We start from the raw sequence: 20,252 nt of genomic DNA on the forward strand, positions 1-20,252 counted from the left end.
ATATTTCTGGATTATCAGATTGGAATTTAAATGCCATCACAAATTCCGTGCAAGAGAGAGGCAGAGGGAGATTAGATGCACAGCAAAGAAGATATGAAGGTGGAAGCAGAGATTGGATTGAAGTAGTCACAAGCTAAGAATTGCTGACATCGACCAGAAGCTAGAAGAAGGAACAGATTCTCTCTGAACCTACAGAGAGAGTGTGGCCTTTCTGACCCCTTAATTTCTGGCCTTCTGATTTGTAAGAAAATAAATTTCTGTTGTTTTAACCCGCCAAGTTTGTGGCAATTTGTTACAAATGAATATATCTCCATCCCCACTAACATTTGGGTTATTTTTGATAGTAAGCAATTATATTCTATTCAATGTTTAATCCCAATGTTCTGGCTCAAAACGGAATTCATATATCATGCTTAATAAGTAAATTTTAAATAACATAATTTAAGAATGAATGAAAACTGTTTGCAAAATTATTTTTGTCATTTAGTCCAAATCCAATTGGGAAAAAAAATCTCTCTGAATTAGTGTTTAATTCAGACATTTTGTAAATTTTTATTAAATACCTATGTTATGCTATTTGTTTGCCCTGCAGTGGATTATGCTAAAAAAATAGTATAAATTCATTGCTTTCAAAACATTATTAGTGAATAGGACAGAAGGACTCTGTTTAAATTTTTTTCATATTCTCTGTACTTTTTGGTCATTGAAAGATAGCATTTGAAAATGTTATTATGCTAACATATGAACTGTTCATATAAGAACTCAAAATAATGACAAGAATATAGTTTTAAAGGTAACCTCAGGTGTAACTTTATGCTATTTTTCAAAACTTTTCAGTCAAATTATCCTTAAATGGTATAATATTTATATAATTTCATGAACATATTATACTTCCCAAATGCAGGTTTAGTATTACAATTTTTTATAATATTAGAATGTGATCTTGGGATCTTATTTTTATTGAATTTTTTGTACTTTTCTGGATCTGCCATATCTATGTGTCAAATTACTACAGAAGGTAACGTCTATCCTAATTTGCTTATTACTACTGTCATGTTTTCCCACCTGTAAAAAATAAAACGTTCTTCATTATGAACTGTGTAACTAACAAATATTCCTGAAAAGGTGTTCTAGCCTTTAGTGCTAAATATTCATAGCAGACATGAATCTTTCATTTGACGTGTTATTACCAATTACACATCTGTCATCTTCAATCTCTCAAAATGATGGGTAGCATAGATTAAGAAAGATTTTAATTTAAAAATCTTTAGTCATTTGTTCAGTTTATAAACTAAAATTATATTTATTATAAAAATGAGACTATAATAATTTCTAAATAGAACAGTAAAGTTTATATTTTAGGGGAAAAAACGGGACTGAGCAAAGGTTACCATTACTGGGTAATCAGATGCTTTTCCATAAAATTCATTTAAGTAAGAAAAAAATACTTGTTTCCCGGTATGGTATATTTTTATGATATTTTAAAATTATTAAAATAGCCCTTTAAGTAGGTATGCTTCATCGAAAGTGAGAAAAATGTCACGTAAAATTGTAACTGACAGTCTTTCTTTCTATGCCTTTCTCCCATTTTTAGTAAGCAAATTATTCAAGACCATGCAATTATTAGCTCCAGATTCTTGATCAACTAGTGGTCCAATGAATCACCATGGTTGGCAAGACAGTCTTTTGGAAGTAAGCCAGTTTTAGGAATGTTTTGATTTATTTAATAATTTTCCAAATAAACTGGAGTCAGTTATATAAATTGTCTATCCCATAAAGAATTTTTTGACACATCAGTTGCCTCAATATTATTTAATTGTCCTCTCAAAAGAAAAGTGCCATCCAAAATGAAATTTAAAAATTAAGAAAAATTAGAAAGGATTATGATTTGAACTGAATCCATACTGAGACTAGTGAAAAATGAATTAATATTATTTAATATTGTGGTTCATGTAGTGTTCTGTGAATTATATTCTCTTTCACTAGCTTTTTAACAATACTTCATTAGATCATATGTTTGTAAATAATTTGATATTTAACTAATACATTTAATTGTTATTTAACAATTAAGCTTTTAGAAATTATACAGAGGTCTCCTGTCTTTCAATTCCAGGAGCCTAAGATGTAAATCACTTCTTTGAAGTTCACTGATTAAAAAATAAAAGTCAGTAAATATTTGCAAAAGTGGAAAAATTACATTTTTCTGGCAAAGTTTATGGTTTCAACTAGTGCTATGAAAACTTCTTTACATATGTTTTGGGCATATCTTGTTTATCTAATTAAGCCAAAAGGACTTGCTGAATCAATTGAGTACAATTTTAAAATCTGTATGATACATTCTCAAAGTAATAAATGAGATAATTGGTATATACATGCTAACGTTCAATTTCAGTTGGTAATTTTTCATTTTGTCCATTGTCCTTCTTTATGCTGGGAAGGTAATAATACATTAAATTTCAAATTAATTATAACCATTCTTAATTTTGCTATCTCAAATTGGATCAGTTAAAATTTTAACAGTAAGGTAATATTTAAACAAGGATAGCATTAGCCTTATCTTGTCCCCTATCTGCAAAGCAAGGAATCCACTATTTTACAAATAAATTTGACATACACATGGTATGTTTAACAATAAAAATTTCTGTTTATTCCTTTAAGATTCTATGGAAAAAACATGTATATATTCATAAAACATGAGCTGGTCTTCATGCATGCGAATTTACCTAGGCTACAGTCTACACTTAGTTAATCAAACAGTAGTCTAGGTATTTTGTATATATGAATAAAGTTTGTAATCAATTAACTTTTATTAAGGGCAATTATTACAGATAATCTTTGTTAGTCTGATTCAATCAGTTGAAAGGGCAGAGCTAAGGCTTCCCAAAGAAGTTATTTGTCTGTGGACAGTAACATTAGCTTATACCCAAGAGTTCCTAACCTTCTTCACTAGGAATTTTGCACTGGCCTAGTCATGTCCACAATCATATAAGTCAATCAACTGCAAAAAATATCTTAATATAGTCTCTCCTTTTTCTGATTATTTGGGTGAACCTGGGATGATATATACTTTGGTATCTGATATAGTTCTAGAGTATAAAATCTTAAACACAAGTTTCCTGCATAGTTCTGGGATGAGTTAGTTCTCTACTCTGCTTAAATTTAAAGGCACTAATGGCTAAATTTATAGTAGTAAAAAGGACACTGATGGGCACACAATGGCATGATGTGATTACAGAGATATGAAAATATTGCCACTGGATATTCCTAATCAAGTACTTATAGAAAGCAAGGTTCTGCATGATCATGTATTTACAACCTAGAACACTTCATTCAAACTAGGGAGTAATTAGACTGGATCATTACTCCTAACGGTGCTGGTGAGAGTGGGTAATGAAAAGAAGGAGCTCAGGGATTCAAACTGCCAAGTCTAACTCTTCATTAGTGACCTAAATCATCTCTTTGTGTCCTAAAAACAACCCTTATCTCCTGTAACTGCTGGATTGAAATTTCTGAACACCAAACCCCTTCTCATCCTGCAAGTTGCTGAATTACAACACAACTTTAATTATCACCTCCATAGGATATCTTATGATAAAGCAAAGTTACTGATTAGGAAGGAACAGGACCCTGAAAATTTGAATAGAAGATATGGAAAGATCCTAGTAAAGCTGAAGACATTGAACTTAATCAATTATGCTCAGTCTTCTTTGCTAGTAGAAGCACCTATTGTTCCCCTACAAAAGAGTTAACCATTTTTCGCATGAAGCACCTATAATAATCTCTCTTTGCAATAAGACTAAAATTAGACTCAAATTTCAGCATGCCCCAAAGGGTGAGGTACAAAGTTTGACCCGTGAAGGGCATTACACACCCAAATAACTGATTTTTTTTTGAGAGGGCATCTCTCATATTTATTGATCAAATGGTTGTTAACAACAATAAAATTCTGTATAGGGGACTCAATGCACAATCATTAATCAACTCCAAGCCTAATTCTCAACAGTCTCCAACCTTCTGAAGCATAACGAACAAGTTCTTACATGGTGAACAAGTTCTTACATAGTGAATAAGTTCTTACATGGTGAACAGTGCAAGGGCAGTCATATCACAGAAAGTTTCGGTTTTGATCACGCATGATGAACTATAAACAATCAAGTCAGACATGATTATTCATTTGATTTTTATACTTGATTTATATGTGAATCCCACATTTCTCCCTTATTTCTTTTTTAATGAAATGCTGAAGTGGTAGGTAGATGCAAGATAAAAGTAGAAAACAAAATTTAGTGCTGTAAGAGGGCAAATGTAGTTGATCAGGTCTGTGCCTATAGACTAAGTATTAATTCAAGCTAGACAAGGGCAACAAAACATCCATGGATGCAGAAGATTTCTCTTAAAACAGGGGGTGTGAGGTTCTAAGCCTCACCTCTGTTGATCCCCAATTTCTCACCTGATGGCCCTGCTGCGACTGTGCCTGTCTTAGGTTGTTCCTCCCTTGAGGAATCGTACCGGTCTCTGGCTAACCAGCCGTCTTCCGGGGCCATACAGGGAAATGTAAAGTTGGTAAGTGAGAGAGAAGCAATATTCTTTGAAAAGGTTAGCTTTTTACTTCTTTGTAGATTTATGCCTTGTGGCTTCTATGTCCAGCATTTGTCTTGAGGTATCTTTACCACTTGGAATAATTATGATACTCGGTAATTTTCTATATGAGGCATGAATTCTACTAAAGGGTTGTAATTAGGAAGGAAGAAGAAAAACTATAGAAGTAGCAGACAGAAGAAAACATGGGAAGATTTATTATTTCTTTGACATAACTTCTTGTAGAGTAACTTAAGCATGTATAGGTTTTAACAAACCACTAATTAAATTGCATACACACATTAACAGAATAGGAATACAGATACATAACAAAAGCAGACCTACAATTACCAGCCATATCCAGTGAAACCAAGAAAACCAGTTAGGTACCCTAGGCATTTGTGAAAACTTATCAATAATATGATGGATATTGTCTAACTGAATTTGAATAGTTTGAGAAAAATCAGACAAATTAAAATGAGACATTCCTGGGAACTGTTCACATCCCATATGTTCTTTTAACAGTAGATAGTCTATAGTTGCATGATTTTGGAGCACTGCAACCTGCAAATAACTGATTTTTTAAAACAATTTATGCAGAATAAAATCTGGTGAATATGGATGGACTAGGTCACATGGGGTGTGGAATCATCATGGAAAGAACATGGGGTTCGACCTGAATTTATTGATATTGGCCACTAAGGAGAGATCCTGGATTTGATGTTTTAGCTTGATATGTTTGAAAGGGCAACAATATGGCCTATTTTAAATGAAGTTAAAATGCTACAACTTTGACTTGGCATAAAGCAGAGGCAGGTAATCAAGGACTAGGGATATTGTAATGTTAGAGTGTACTTAGCATATAGATATTCTCAACTTCCCCTGGAGGGTCCAAAGCACAAACCTTTCACCTTGACTATGAGAAATATACTTGCAAGGGAAGTCCCAGTATTCTTGAAAATTTCTGTGGTAGCTTCTGGTAGGCCAGAAAGTAGAGTAGGAACTGCTACCATAAAATTGTGACCCCTAAAATGTAATGGCAATAATGGAAGCCCAGAGACCAGTGTCCTCGCTATGGCACTTAACTGTCAAAATAAGTTGACAAGGAGAATGCTAACAGGCTACAGAGAACCAATGCAGTAATCAGAACACTCTGACTTGCAGAGAACTATGGTATTGGCTAAGTTATCACGATGCACCTAGAAAACAGATGCTCAGTGTATTAAATTCTTACTTAATCTATGTAAGTGGAGGAGTTCTAAGTTTAGTTAACAGAATTCTAACTTGAATTATCAAAAAAATATAGTCACAGCCCCTCAATCAAGTCCAAAACGTGAGCCAATTATCAGATTCAGAATCACATGAATGGAGTTAAGGCCTCCCTTGAGGAAAGAAACTGTTATTTTAGTCTAATAACATATACTTCATTTCAGGTGTGCTATTCTGACCCATTTACAGATTGGTCTAAAAGCAACAAGTTTGAGAGAAGCCTGCAATTAAAGAAGGCTCTACAACAGGGACAGGACACCATGTTGATAGAGGTTTCCTTAAAGGCCTGAAGCAAAACAAAAACAAAAACAAAAGAGATAAGTAAGAAAACACATACCATTTCAGACTGGCTCTGTGCTAGGTTACTCTTCTGATGTTTAGCTAAGCTTTCTACTGCTCCACTTAAGCGCGCATTTCCCTGTTGTTGAGCCTCGAGAGCCGCCTGAGGGAAAAGCCTCGTGCGGGCGCACTTTTCTGAGCATGCGTCCTGTGCTGCGCACGCGCGGCTTTTATAAATATGCCGTGACGCATCCTGAGTCCATTCTGGAGGCTTTCAGTACGCCACCTCTCCCGAAGAGCGTCTCCCCTCGGCTTCTCCTCCCGGACTCTCTCATGTTTACTGTTTACCTCAACTGGAATCTTTTGTCCCGGGCAGCAGAGAGCGCCCTCATTTGTCTTGAGCGCCCTCAGCCTGGCTCCCTTACCGCCCTGAGAGAATCCAATTTGGTTGTTGTAAGATAAATTTTAGGTAACCAAGCGAAGTACCTTGTATCCGGTCTTTTGGCGGCCGAGGCCTATGTTAAACGGGACAGGTTTCTTGAGGAGATCGGCTGCTCTGTCTGGATGGAACCGCGGTTGTGTCGCTGGAACATGGACTGCCGTCTTCAAGACTGCTGGTGAGTCAAAGGTGTGGTGACAAAGAATAGGGAAAATGCTGCAAAGCTCTTTTACCATTTTAAGGTAGCTTTGCCTTGACTTAGCGTTCACTACTGTAAGCCTGTTTTCCAGTGCTACATGGTGATTCTGACACATTTTGCACATTTTTTTTTTTCCATTTTTGTGGAGAGATGAGTCTTGGAAGCTACCTACTCTGTTACTGCTAATGTCATTCTTTGTGTTAACTTCTGAAGTCAAGCAGTGTAAAAGTCAGACAGTGTTGTTCTTTTTTTAATATTTTTAAGAAAATTTTCTCTATCCTTTGCTTTATATATATATATAATAAATAGTTTGTAACATTTGAAAATGTCTGCTTAGGTTTTGATAGAGACTGCACAAGTTAGCTCTAGATTATGAATAGACATAATGATAGTGAGCTTTTGAGTGCATACATATACTTTGTTAATTAGATCTTTAAATTTGCAGGGAAATGTGGGTTTTTGTGTAATTCTGGTACTTTTGTCAAATAACGTTTCTAAGTACTTTACTCCTTTTGATGCTATATGTATTTAATTGCTCTTTTAATTTCACTTTTGGATCATTTATTGCTAGTATGTGGAAATATATTTGATTTTTGTATGTTGATCTTTGTTCTAAATCCTTGCTAAGCTCATTAGCTATCATAGATTGTGTGTGTGTGTGTGTGTGTGTGTGTGTGAATAATTCTTAGGATTTTGATACATTTTCATATTGCCTATGAATAAAGTTGCAAAATCAGGTACCTTTTATCTCTCTGTCTTGCCTGGTTGGCTGATTGCACTGGCTAGAAGCTCATGTATCATACTGAGTACAAGTGGTGAGCAAGACTATTTTTCCTTACTCCTGATTTTAGGGAGAAAGCATTTTTCTTTCACCATCCCATGTCTAGTAGCTTTTTTAGGTGCCCATTTTAGTTGAAGAAGTTCACCTCTATTTATTGTTTGAGAGTTGAGTGTTTTCCATAAGCTATGCCTGTCTTATCTTAGGCCCGTTCTGTGACTCTATGCAGAGTGCATTAAAACGTACTTTGCTCTCTTGACTTTGGTCTCTTGTCTGACTATATCTGACTTCCTTTCCTTCCTGACACATCTACTGTGAGCGTACTCCTTTCACCAAGTCTCTTCATATTATCTTGCATTTAGGTCCACTAAATGTTATCTTTACATATTAATATGTTGTTCTTATCCTCCGTAGTGTCAAATATGCCAGTAAAAATCATTATTAAAAAAGAAGCTGTAATGTTAGGTGAGGTTTCCTATGGATGAAGAAACATTTAGTATATATGAAATAAGTAGGAAGGAATACACTAAAATCTAATGGTAGTTATGTATCAAATTTTGGACCATGGTTAATTATTTTCTTATTTTATGTATATATTTTCAATTTTATTATTTTAATATTTTAAATAGGTTAAATTATCTTTATTTCAGCAAAGAACACCCCTACAACTCTTGTCCAAATGCTATCATACCCCTATGGATAATTTTTTCAGAGATTTTCTACTCTATTTTAATTGAACTGGAGTTGACATACAATATTATGTTAGCTTTTTTGTACAGCACAGTGATTCAACATTTACATACATTACAAAATGCTCACCACAACAAGTCTAGTTACCATCTGTTACCATACATAGTTATGACAATATTATTGACTACATTCCCTAGGTGACTCCTTACATTCCCATGACTTACTTATTTTATAACTGGAAGTTTGTACCTCTTAATCTCCTTCACCTATTTCATATGAAATATTCTTTTCTCTATTCTGTTGCATTGATCTATATTTCTGTTTTTGTGCCAACACAATACTATAGCTTTACAGCATGGTTTTAAATTCGGAAGCACGATACCTCCAGCTCTGTTCTCCTTTCTCAAGATTGCTTTGACATTTTTACCCACTTTTTAAAAGCTATATCACTTCCTTTATACATCTAAATTGCTTAGGAATATTAAATGTTAGGAGCAGATTAAAATAGGTTAATACAAAGTGTATCATAGTGGAGATATAATGCATGGTAGTGTCACCTAGGAAAACTTTTCAAGGTGTGTAAACAAGTAAAGCTTAAAATAAATCAAACATTTAACTTTACCATATCTGCGATGTGTGTTGCAATGCTAACAATTTTCCCATAGAATTGGAGTACCTTTTGCTATCTAAATATGCCTATACTGTTTAGTTGGTTTATAAAAGATAGCAAGGGAAAAATCGTCATGCTCCGTATTTCAGTTAGTGTTGCGCAGGGAAATAAGATATGGCAATGATGAGTAAGAGGGAGTATTTAGTAGCAGTAAGATTGGAACCAGAGGGAAACATGAAATCATAAGCCATAGGTATTTGTCAACATACTGGAAATATATTGACCTTCCACGAGACCAAAGAGGTATTTAAATAACCTGTAATTTTAATGACTAAGGCAGCCATCTGTATTAAATTTGGTTTCTTCACATATAAAGCTATTTGAACTATGGCGTAAAAGTACACATGAGCCCCCAGCCCTTTCCATATTGTGCTTGTGATTTATTACTACTATTTTTCAAAGTTTGGAATATTCTGAGTGTTTCTCTGAATTATTCACCATCTGTTTGTCTCCTTTGAGTCACCATTTGCTCTATTGTTGCTCAGAAACCAATTTGCTGGTATAATATTCCGAAGTTTACTATGTGGCTGCACTATTACACATTGGAGTTCAGAAAGATATGTCTCTGAAGCTCAATTTACATATTGAACCAAATGCAGTTGTTTAGAAAGTACAGAATGGTTACTGTTCTAAAGTGAGTCTACCTGAGTCCAAAGAGATTTGATATAATCAGTGATCAATTCCATGCAAGGAGTATAAATTTCACATAGACTAACACTAACAGATAGCAGGGATTCTAATGAGTGAGTTTCCTCATTTGTATGTCTTTTAGGATCCATACAAATATGCAGCATGATAAATGAGAAGAACTGAAAAATATATTCACAGTCCAAGGGGAGGTTACATTAAAATAGATATTTTTTTCAACTTTTAAAGTAAATTCACACATTTTTACTTTAAAAATGGTAATGTATATGAAATACTGCCTAAGTATAAAATCACTGTGGAGGTGTTTTCACTACAGTGAGGGGATGTGAGAATATTCAATTTAATAATTTGGCAAGTTTCAAAAGGTCATAGTAACCTTGAGTTGGCAGTTGACATGAATAATTTTCATATGTAGTTGCGTAAAACCTAATTTGGGCAAAACTCAAATTCTGGGAACTCATAATTTACTTTCTGTTGAAACCAGCACCTCAGTAATAGTATATGATACTACAGTATTATCTGAGTAACATTTGTATGTTAGACATAAACATGGCTAAAAATATTAGATGGAAAACTGAACTTCTTTCCCTAAAGAAACATAGAAAATAAGTATACTCTCAACAGTTTGTCTATTCTTTTAAAAAGCTTTCACAAAATTATACAAATGTAATCGTCCAAAGAAAAACAAAGTGTTGTTTTTACTATAAGAGAGATGAAGTAACTGAACATTAAATTTCACTGCTAGAATGTTTCTCAAATATGAACAGTTAACCAAATTATGATTTATTTAAAAGGATAATTATGATTGTTATTTGTATGAGCCATACTAGCCCATTTACACAGTGTTAGAAGCTTACTGGACATATTCAGTGTCTAGTTTGTGTAATCAGGATGTGGGACCATGATTTAGGCTGTACATACTATGATGTTGCTATTTCTGAGACATTAAATCCCCCAGAAATGTCAGCTCTACTGTTTATATCATTTGTGATACTGAGTGGTCTTGCTTGTTTTCCAGGTTTTGGAGTTACATCTTTCCAAGGCAAATTTATATCGTTTATCTAGCACACACTTCTCTTAGAAAAGAGATAGGATATATTGCAAATCCTGTTATCAACTCCAGTGTTGTCACAAATTTCTAAATGACAGGTCTTCCAATTAGATTAATAAAAGTGATCTCCAAAAATTGTACAAACTGAAAAAAAGTATTCTAGTTTATACATTGCCTCATTTTATTTCTTGTAACCATTTGATTTGGGGGTGGAGGAGATGGGTGAACCAGCATCTCTTTTATTCTTCAAAATGGAAAGGCAAAAAAGACAATAGTTTATAAGCCTGGCTTCAACAATTTGATTTGTTTTCAAATACAAAGAATCTTACACGCACACCCCTTATATGTGTTAGTTTCCAAAGAAAGTGTGAAACCTACCTATCAGTCCCTACATGTGCTTTTGTTACCTGTCATTAAGAGTGAGAATGCTTCTCCTCCCTTGAATCAGAGCTAGCCCTGTGACTGCTTTGTCAATAGAATGTGGACAAAGTGAGGTTTGGGGGCTTCTGAGCCCAGGCATTCAGAAGACTTAGCAGCCTCTGTCACAGAGCCCCAAGGTGCCATGTAAGAACTCCCAAGTTAGCCTGCTAGAGAGAGCCACATGAAGAGATTTTGGAAGTTTAGACACAACACAGAAGGCACATAGAGTAGTACAGAAGCACAAAACATCCAGACCCAGGAAACATGCCTGTAACCATCCGACTGTATCTATATGAGAGACCTCATGCTAGATCTGTGAAACAACCTTTCAGCTCTGTTCTGGCCAACCTACAGAACCATGAGATAAAATATAATCATTGTTGGTTAAACCACCAAAGTTTGAAGATATTTGTTATTTGACAGTATTGAAGTAAAAATAGAATTTGTTATATAGAAGTGTCATTTTATAGTTGCAAAAAAACATAAATGTATGCCATTCATTTTTTGGGACTACGTGGTGAGTAGAAGCTGGAAGCACCTTGAGAGACTATTAGCTTGAAGAAAGGAAGGAAATCATTACTAGAGCTGGGAAAGAAGGGACCTTAGGTAAATAAAAGCAAAATAATTAACAAAACAGTTAACCTAGCCATCACAAAAGATTGAATGTGTACCTAAAGGTGTTGCTGGTCTGGCTAAAGAGATTTCGAGGCAGAATTTTCAGAGTGTGAACTGTTTTTGTTTTTGTTTTTGTTTTTTGTTTTTTGGTTTGATTTAGAAAAAAAAAAATCTGTCAGTGAAGAACAGGAGAAGCCAGATGAGCTAAAAATAGAACTCAATTTGGCAGGATAATTTAGTGAAACATAAAGAAGCAAGAATGCTTTGGCTTCAAAAATAAAACTGAGTTATTCTGTTTTTCTAGACGGCCAAAAAGAAATAAAGTAGGAAATACCCTCAGAGTCAAGGTCAAATTTAGGCCAATGCCAGTAAAACCTGACCTCAGTGTAAATCTTATACCTAAGATTAGTGCAAACCCTTTTGATAAGCCTTGGAAAACTATCATTTGTTATTACTAGATATTTTCACCTAGAAAAAAAGGGCTCTAGGTCAAAAATAAAGTTTTTAAGAATATTAAGGTCATATTACCTCAAAAGCCTCAAAGAAGATCCAAGGTAGAGAAGATTCTGACTTTGAAAGAGATATGAGAGGTATTTTTTTTTAACCTAAAGGAATTTATTATAATTTGATACATAAAAATCCAAAGGAATTGTATCATGTTGGACTGAATGGAACAGTCATGATTCATAATGAAAAGACCTCCAAAGACCCCCTTGGGCCCTCAAAATCTGTTTGCAGGATGCAGGCTGAAAATGCTACTGAACTGCAAACATGAGTAATTTTTTATATAAAAGTGAGGTTGACTTAGAGGGCAAAGTAAAATCCAGGAGGACATTACCAATGTCTAAGGGAAGCCATGTCGATGGAGTTAGAAAATCTAATCAATGAACTAGTTAATATGTTCTCAGTTGGATATGAAAATTGCTGTAAGATATTTATTCCTCTTTTCCTACCACTTTCCCCTTATTTGAATGAGAGCCAACTATAGATTCTCTGTCCCCACTCACTGTTGTATGTTGAGTGAATGGGGTACAAAAACTTATTTGTATTTCAGAGGTCTTCACTCAAAAGGGACACTATCCAAGGAGGTGAACCTGAAAAATCACATCAGAAGAACCTCACCCACACTGGTCTTTATTTAACTAGGGAATTTTAGAATTCAAGCCAATCCTGTAAAAAGATATTTTTGGTGTTCTAGTAAGGGAATGGGTATATTTGGCATATAGAAGGAAATTGTTACAGGCAGAAGATGAATGGTCTCAAAACTTCTATCCCTGGCAGCATGCAAATGACACTCCTTCTATCAGGAGGTAGAACTTACGTCTCTCCACTTGAATCCAGGCTAGAGTGACTAAGTTGACAAGAAGAATACAGAAGAAGTAGTATTTGGAAGGTCTGAATCCAGGCATTAAGATCATTAAGACAGCTTCCTCTTCTTCACTCTTGGAGCCTTAAGACATCATGCAGGAAATCCAGGCTACCCAGTAAATAGAAGTCCATGTGATGACGTACCAGCTATAAAGAAATGCTGCTTGGTGAAGTACAAGTTTACAAACAACCACCTTCAGCTGTGAGACCAGTTCCTGTATGACTGCAGCCATGTGAGAGACCTACCAGATCAGCAAAGAAGTCATCCAGCTGGGCCCCATCCAAACTGCAGTCTATAATACAATGGCTGCTCTAAGTCAGATGTTGACAACTGTTTTTAGCAGAGGGTCACATATTCAGTATTTTAGGATTTGTGATCCATATATGTATGGAACCTTTCTTGCAACCCTTTAAAGGTTTGAAAAACATTCTTATGTAACAGGTCATACAAAACCAGGCCACAGGCTGTAGGCAGTACTCTGTCAACACCTATTTTAAGCCATTAAGTCTTCAACTGGTTTATTATGGAACAGCATGTAACCAAACAGTATATAATCATATTTAAATTAAGGGACTTAAATTTAGCAGCCTATTTAGGAGTATACAGACATAGTAGAATAACAAAATTTCATTGTTTTTAAAATAAAGAAGGTAATATACTTTGACCTGATTTCTCAAACAATAATACACAAGATAAAAGTATTGGAAAGTAAATAACCACTAATTCACTAATTATGGGAATAAAAGGTAGCATTACAAGTTTTATTTTAAATATATTCTAGTCAATCAAATATATTATGAGTCTCTGAGTTTCAACTTGCCACCCATATATTGCAGAACAATTATTTAACAAATATATATGCTTTATTTTGACTTGCTAAAATCATCATCGTGTTAGCTCACAAGAACCTTCAAACCTGCACACATACCAGTGTTGTACGTGAAACTCTGTTACTTATTTGTCTTGTTATAAAATTATTTGTCTTCCTATAAAACTAATTATTGAGTACCTTGAGTACCTATTTTGGGCTATAGCAGTTGCTTAGTACTTACATAGGGAATAAATAATAAAATGTTTGCAGTATGTACTTTGATAGAGAAAGTGATTTAAAAGGAATGAGATGCACATACTTAAAAGCTGGGATAAAGTAGGATACAATTCTTAATATGTATTTATATCCACATGGTCATTTTCATAAAGTACTCAGAATATTTACCAATTGACTGAAAATAAGGTGAGACAATCGATATCAAGTGAATGTTATGATTGGGAATTTAGAAAAGGCATATTTATTGCTAAACTTTTAAAAATTTGATTTGTTAGTGATTTTCTGTATGTATTATTTTTGGTATAGATATAAATAATCAGAAAAACAAATATTTCTGAAATATTCAGAAAAACTAATTTTTCTCATTAGGCATCCAAATTTTTGGTTGTAAAGCAAAATATTGGAGATATACATATATAAAATATCAATTGAAATATATATATATTGATAAAAATGGAAATTGAGATGTTTCTAAGAGGAAATATACAAAACAGTTAAAATACTTTTATCATAAGTGAAGTCCAGAATCACTATGTAAGTTCTGTTCTGTCTTTGATGTGTTAACTCAAGTGTACAAATAAGCAAAACTTGATTCACAAGTCTTCATTTGGAATTTTTGCTTGAATGTCTATTTCTTAAGTATTTAGTGACAAGGCCATTTCATTCCCTTGTCATAAGTAAGCAGCAATACAATATGCCAGCTATTTTTGTTCAACACTGTTGTTTATTAGTTTGCACTGTTATGTCCCTGTAACATCAATTTCACTTTCGTGCTTCCCTGATAAACATGACAAATTGTAGATGATCCTTTTCCTACATTCTCTAGCACATATAAAAATGCAAATACTCCAAATTCCTATGTAGATTTAAAAAATCCTTTTAAGCAGGATAACCATACAGACCTTGAGGTTTTTGTGAAAATGCCCCTAAACATCTCAATCACCTACTCTAGCTACTGTTAACATTTATTCTCACCGTGATGTCTTTACGTAGTTCGAGAGAAATACCCTTTCCTATTTCTCACAGGAAAATAGAATGACAAGGAACTGGACATTTCTTATTCTAACTTATAAGAAGAAAAGAAAACATAACACATGCATACCATTGTTCGGTCCACACTTAAAATGTTTACCAGCCACAAAGTTCTTCCACATTCCACTTCTCTGGCACAATCCATACCTCAGTTGAAGTTTCAGTTTCAGCTAATTTTACTTTATATACTTTAGTGAAATTTGAGGTTTATAACTAACAAGTTAGTTTATCTCAGTTCTGATAAAAGAAGTAAGGATCACTGATCCCATTAACTAAATTTTACTCTCCAAGATTAAACACATCACCTTTGACAGACTTCAATGTGGTATTCCTTAGATATCCATCTGATGCTGATAAACATTTTCCCATGTAAGTCCCAACATCACACACCTGTCTCTTTTAACTGGATCATTGTAATGTCAGTCCACATGGAACAAGTGTGCTGTGACAATTAACTTTATAATTTAGAATTCAGTTCATCCTCTGAGTAGACTTTTTTTCCTTTTGCACAGGATGCTTAATTTTTTATACATAATTTTTGCTTGTTCTTCCACTCATAAATGAATTCCCTGCATACTCTCATGTTAGAATTACTTAGTCACTATTTTGTTGTGTAGAAAAACGTAGAGCAACATTTCTGGGAAAAGAAAAGTTCACTATAAAAGAACATTGTTCTCCCTACTTACATATTTTATATTAATAAAACAATGCAAACGTTTTCAAATGTTTTAAAACTATTGTTTAATTGAACTTTTTACTCATTTACTGAGAACAAGTAACTTAAAAAAGATTTCATTCCAATTCATTTTGTGTCTTCCATGTTGCCTAGCATAAAACTCAAACATAAATAATACTTAATACAAATTTGTGAAAGTTAATCAGTGAAGTCTTGCCTTTATACAGTAACATGTATTGAAGCTTTACATAATTTCTCCGCATATTCTAGCAGTTTTTTAGCTCTTTGAATTCTAAGACCATTGTTGCTGTTTGAACAAATAAGCATTTAAAATAGTTTTACAGTAAAACATGAACAACCAAAACTGTTTCTCCATTTGTCAGGGGATGTTGTACATGAAAAGTAAAACAATAATCAAAATTATAATTATTATCATCAAGAACACCTGTACTTATATATTTTCTCTAAAAACAAAAGTTCAACTACTTTAACCAATATGAAACAAGATTTAAGAAATCTAATATATTTCTAGCTTGCAAAATAAGAAAAAAATCCAAATAAAATGCTTAAAGGACATCAACATTAAGCTGAAAATGTAAAATATAATGGATAGTAAAATATGAACACATGGCAAATAAAATATAAAAACATGAAAAGCGTTAAACAGTGTTTTCATGCATTGATTGGCATTTGCTCTAATGATGATAATCAGTGCTTTTGAGGGTCAGGCAATATGCAAGACAGATTCAAAGTTAGAGCTGCATAAGTTAAAACACTTATGAAAATACTTAAATAGCTTGTGCACATGAGCATGCCCATAGTAAGCACTCCCTGAGTCTAATTTATGAGATAAAAAAATTAAAAATATTAACCAAATTGTACATATATGCCAAAATATTTATATAAATCTCAAACATTTAGTAACAATTTAAATTTCAAACTATAGTGAAATAGTTAGTAATTATACCACCTGTGCCACCTTCAGAGCTAGTTGCACCTCTCCCAGATGCTTGCTACAGTATGCAACTACAATTTCATGTTGCCCACTTTTGATTTAAAGCCTCATAGAGTTGCTTCAGACTGGCAACATGTGGGAAACATGCATGCATGCTAGAAGCAAAGGAGTCTGGAAATGTTTATCACCGAGTTTTTACCTGAGGAAACCCAGGCTCATGTGGAAAATTACATTATAGAGAGGATATTCTACAGTGTGGGACACAGATAATATGTGTTTGCTGTAAAAATGTCTATTTTCCCGTAAGCATGTGTTATTTTTTAAAAAGCATGAAAGAGATAATCCTTCCACTGATGGTCAAAAATTTTCTCTCCCTTTTACAATTAACACAAGCAAGTAGGTTTTTATTGGCTTGCTACACAAGTTAAGCATTGCAGACCATTTGCTTTTCCATCTGATTTGATTATTTTAGCTGCAAAATTTTCTCAATCATACGTTTTAGTAAAAGCAACATAATTTTGCACAGTGCCAGCAGTATATATATAACTTAACTTGGTTTTAAATCGTGACTCCACTGTTTATTATCTGTATGATATTGTAGTAATTTTATCATCTACTATATATTTGTTTCAGGTTCTTCATCTGTAAAATGATATTAATAACTAGTTAAGCAATAGCAATAGTTATTGTGATGCATGTATATATATATATATATATATGTAAATTAGTTCAATGCCTAGCAGAGAGTGAGTACCATATGAATGTTAGCTAAGTAACTTTTACAGAAATATGTGATTGTTTGCAACATTTTTCAGATGTGAAATTTTCAGTCAAACAGGCATACAGTAAGCTATGATTTTACTAGCTCTATTATGCACTGCATGTCTTATCCAGTGGTTTACCGCATACACATGTTTTCCAATACTGTTGTGCAGAAGTGGAAGTTACTTCCTTTCTCTATCACTTATTCTTTTCTAATGGGTATACCCCCTTCTTTGCTCTTCAGAAGTTCAGTGGGTGTACTCTTTGAAGGCAAATCACAGTATTCCTAGGTTTGGGGTGTTACACAATTTAAGAACATACTAGGAAGAAATTATTTGAACCATTTCACCCGAGGATATTAGGAAAGGCTCACTAAAAGGAAAAAAGAAAGAAAGCAATATGGTTATACCACTACTGTTATACCATTGTGCATCCTTCCCTTTCCCTTGATTGAGAATTGATTATTATTAAAGACTTAGGATAAAGTTTGGGGATTCATCCCTTCCATTTTTTGCATGCTCAAATACTCCTTACCAATTTTGATGGTCTGTTATCCATCTTCATATTCTAAAATCCTGCCTTGATGGAATGTCCTGATACTACATAAATTGATACTGTGTGGTTCCTTGTAACGTCTTTCCTATGTTTTGACAGATTTAGAAATACCTAATCCCAGGGAAATTTTGCTGAATCCTGCTCAGATCTGTCTGCAGAAGACAATCTCCTTTAAGACCTTCTGTTGAAATATTTTGAAATGTAAAATATCCCAGTTTATGACCTTCCACAATTACAGACTATATAATATAATTACTCATTGGTTTCTTCACATGAACCAAATTTCAAACTTAATACATAAAACTCATGATAATTACAATTTATTCATTAACTCATACCAATTACATTCACTATCCATTCACAGTACCTGACATTGGCATAGTTAATATTTTACTTGCAACCACAAATGCTGTTAATAACGAATAATAGTTACTTTTATCAGTAACATAATATTAACTTTATTGTCTTCATATGAAGACAATATATAAAATGAGCTGAATTTGATTCTGTTTAATATTATTACCAGTGACCTGTGTAATAGAATTGAGGACAGCTGGTAGTTGTGTAGTCAAATACTGAGCATTCTTTTAATAAAATTTGCTTTTACTTCAAAGGTAGCTATTAGACCATCATATCATTATCTTGTTTAATGAATTCTTTAAATTTTTCTGATAATCATATTCTTACTACAGTTACTTTCTTGATGGCTTGAAATTAAGATTATTTTAAAAACATATTAACAAGTTTAGCATGTGGAAAACACTGACAAAGCATATGATCTCATTTTGAGCAGATTGTTTTGTTGGTTTCAGTATTTGTGTTTGAATTTGTCAAGATACAGTCAGGAGACAGAAGTCACACAACAGTTAAATCAACAGAGATCATTTATTATGAAATTTAACTAGTTTTAAATAAAAAGGCTTTATCAATTATATACTGCTATGTAACCAACTATTCCTTTATTTAGTGCTTAAGACAATATTGATTTATTCTTTTTTCTTATGATGATTCGGGTTGGCTCTGATCATCTAGACAGTCTTATTCCAAATAGTCCCAACTGGGATAATTCATGCAGCTCTATGTAACTAGGAATTCAGCAGGGGCTGGAAAATTCCAATGTATCATCCATACAGCACCTTAGGGTAGATGAAATGTCTCGATCTGGCTAGACTTCTCTAAAAGCAGCATAGTTGGACTTCTCTCATTGTGGCACATAACTTCAAAAGATCAATTTAAAGTTTCCAGAACTCATTTCTGTCAAATGCTATTGGTCAAAGCAAGTTGCAATGTCAAATTAGAATCAAGAGGAAGAGAAGTAAATTCCACCTAATGGGAGGAGTTGCAAAAATGTACAAGGATAAGAGCATAGTTGGCAATAGTCTTTGAAGACAAAGCATAAAAAAGAATACTAGGTACATGGAGGTAGCAACTGCAAGAGGAGGATACCCACCTAGGACTCATGCACCAAAGAGAAAAGCTTGAGAATGGAAGAGAAGCCGTGTGCGGCTGGAACTCAGACTCCTGATAACATGACATTACTCGGCTGGTGCTGTTTTCTCAAAGCCTAGCGGAGGGACTCCATGACACAGCACCAAGACATTTTAAGTATTAGTATATTAACCCTTTATATAATGTCATTCAGTCTTGCATGAACGCTGGCATCTCTGAAGGTGTATGTTGAGGATGGTTGTAAAAGTATTGATATTTTTCAAAAAATGGAATCATAGTCTTTCTGAAACAAATTGTCTACTGATATGTCACTGTAGTAAATCAAACAGGAAACAAACAGAAAGAAAAAGAAAAATCAACAGGAAGAAAATACAGTGGAACAGGTCTATTCTCCTTCCAGTCTTTTCTCTCCCTCTAGTACCCTCTACCGGTAAGCCTCACAAAGAGCCCGAAGGCTAAGCAGAAACGTTTGTAGACTCCCCACACCTTCATTGCAAAGGCCAGTAGGAACTGGGGTTTAAATCTCAGCACAGTATCCACTTTTGGATGTAAAATAAAATATAAAAGTAGACATCCCTGTACTTAGTGGAAAATTAAAGGGGAAACGTTATAAGTTAATTTGCACTATGAAATTTTAAAGGTAATGAAAACATTCTTCCTGATACTGTCATAATGTCTCCAATGTTTAGTGACCCTTAACTAAATATCAGATTATAAAAAAGTTATATTATTTTCCCTGTATTAAAAATATGTCTACTTCTCGGAGTCTT

General features: G+C 33.8%; 1 long non-coding RNA gene across 2 annotated transcripts; it reads right to left on the reverse strand.

Moving 5' to 3' along the window:
- Nucleotides 1–4,295: 4,295 nt before the first annotated feature.
- LOC140845436 (uncharacterized) lies at nt 4,296–13,317 on the reverse strand. 2 transcript variants are annotated; one of them, XR_012124196.1, is made up of 3 exons: nt 12,958–13,317; nt 6,613–6,737; nt 4,296–6,133 (listed from the first exon to the last, which is right to left on the reverse strand). It is a non-coding gene; the product is annotated as an uncharacterized lncRNA (long non-coding RNA). The 2 variants fall into 2 exon arrangements; XR_012124195.1 differs by having other exon boundaries at nt 6,613–6,740.
- Nucleotides 13,318–20,252: the final 6,935 nt, after the last annotated feature.

Source organism: Manis javanica, chromosome 2 (assembly GCF_040802235.1).
Source record: "Manis javanica isolate MJ-LG chromosome 2, MJ_LKY, whole genome shotgun sequence".
Classification (NCBI taxonomy): Eukaryota; Metazoa; Chordata; class Mammalia; order Pholidota; family Manidae; genus Manis; species Manis javanica.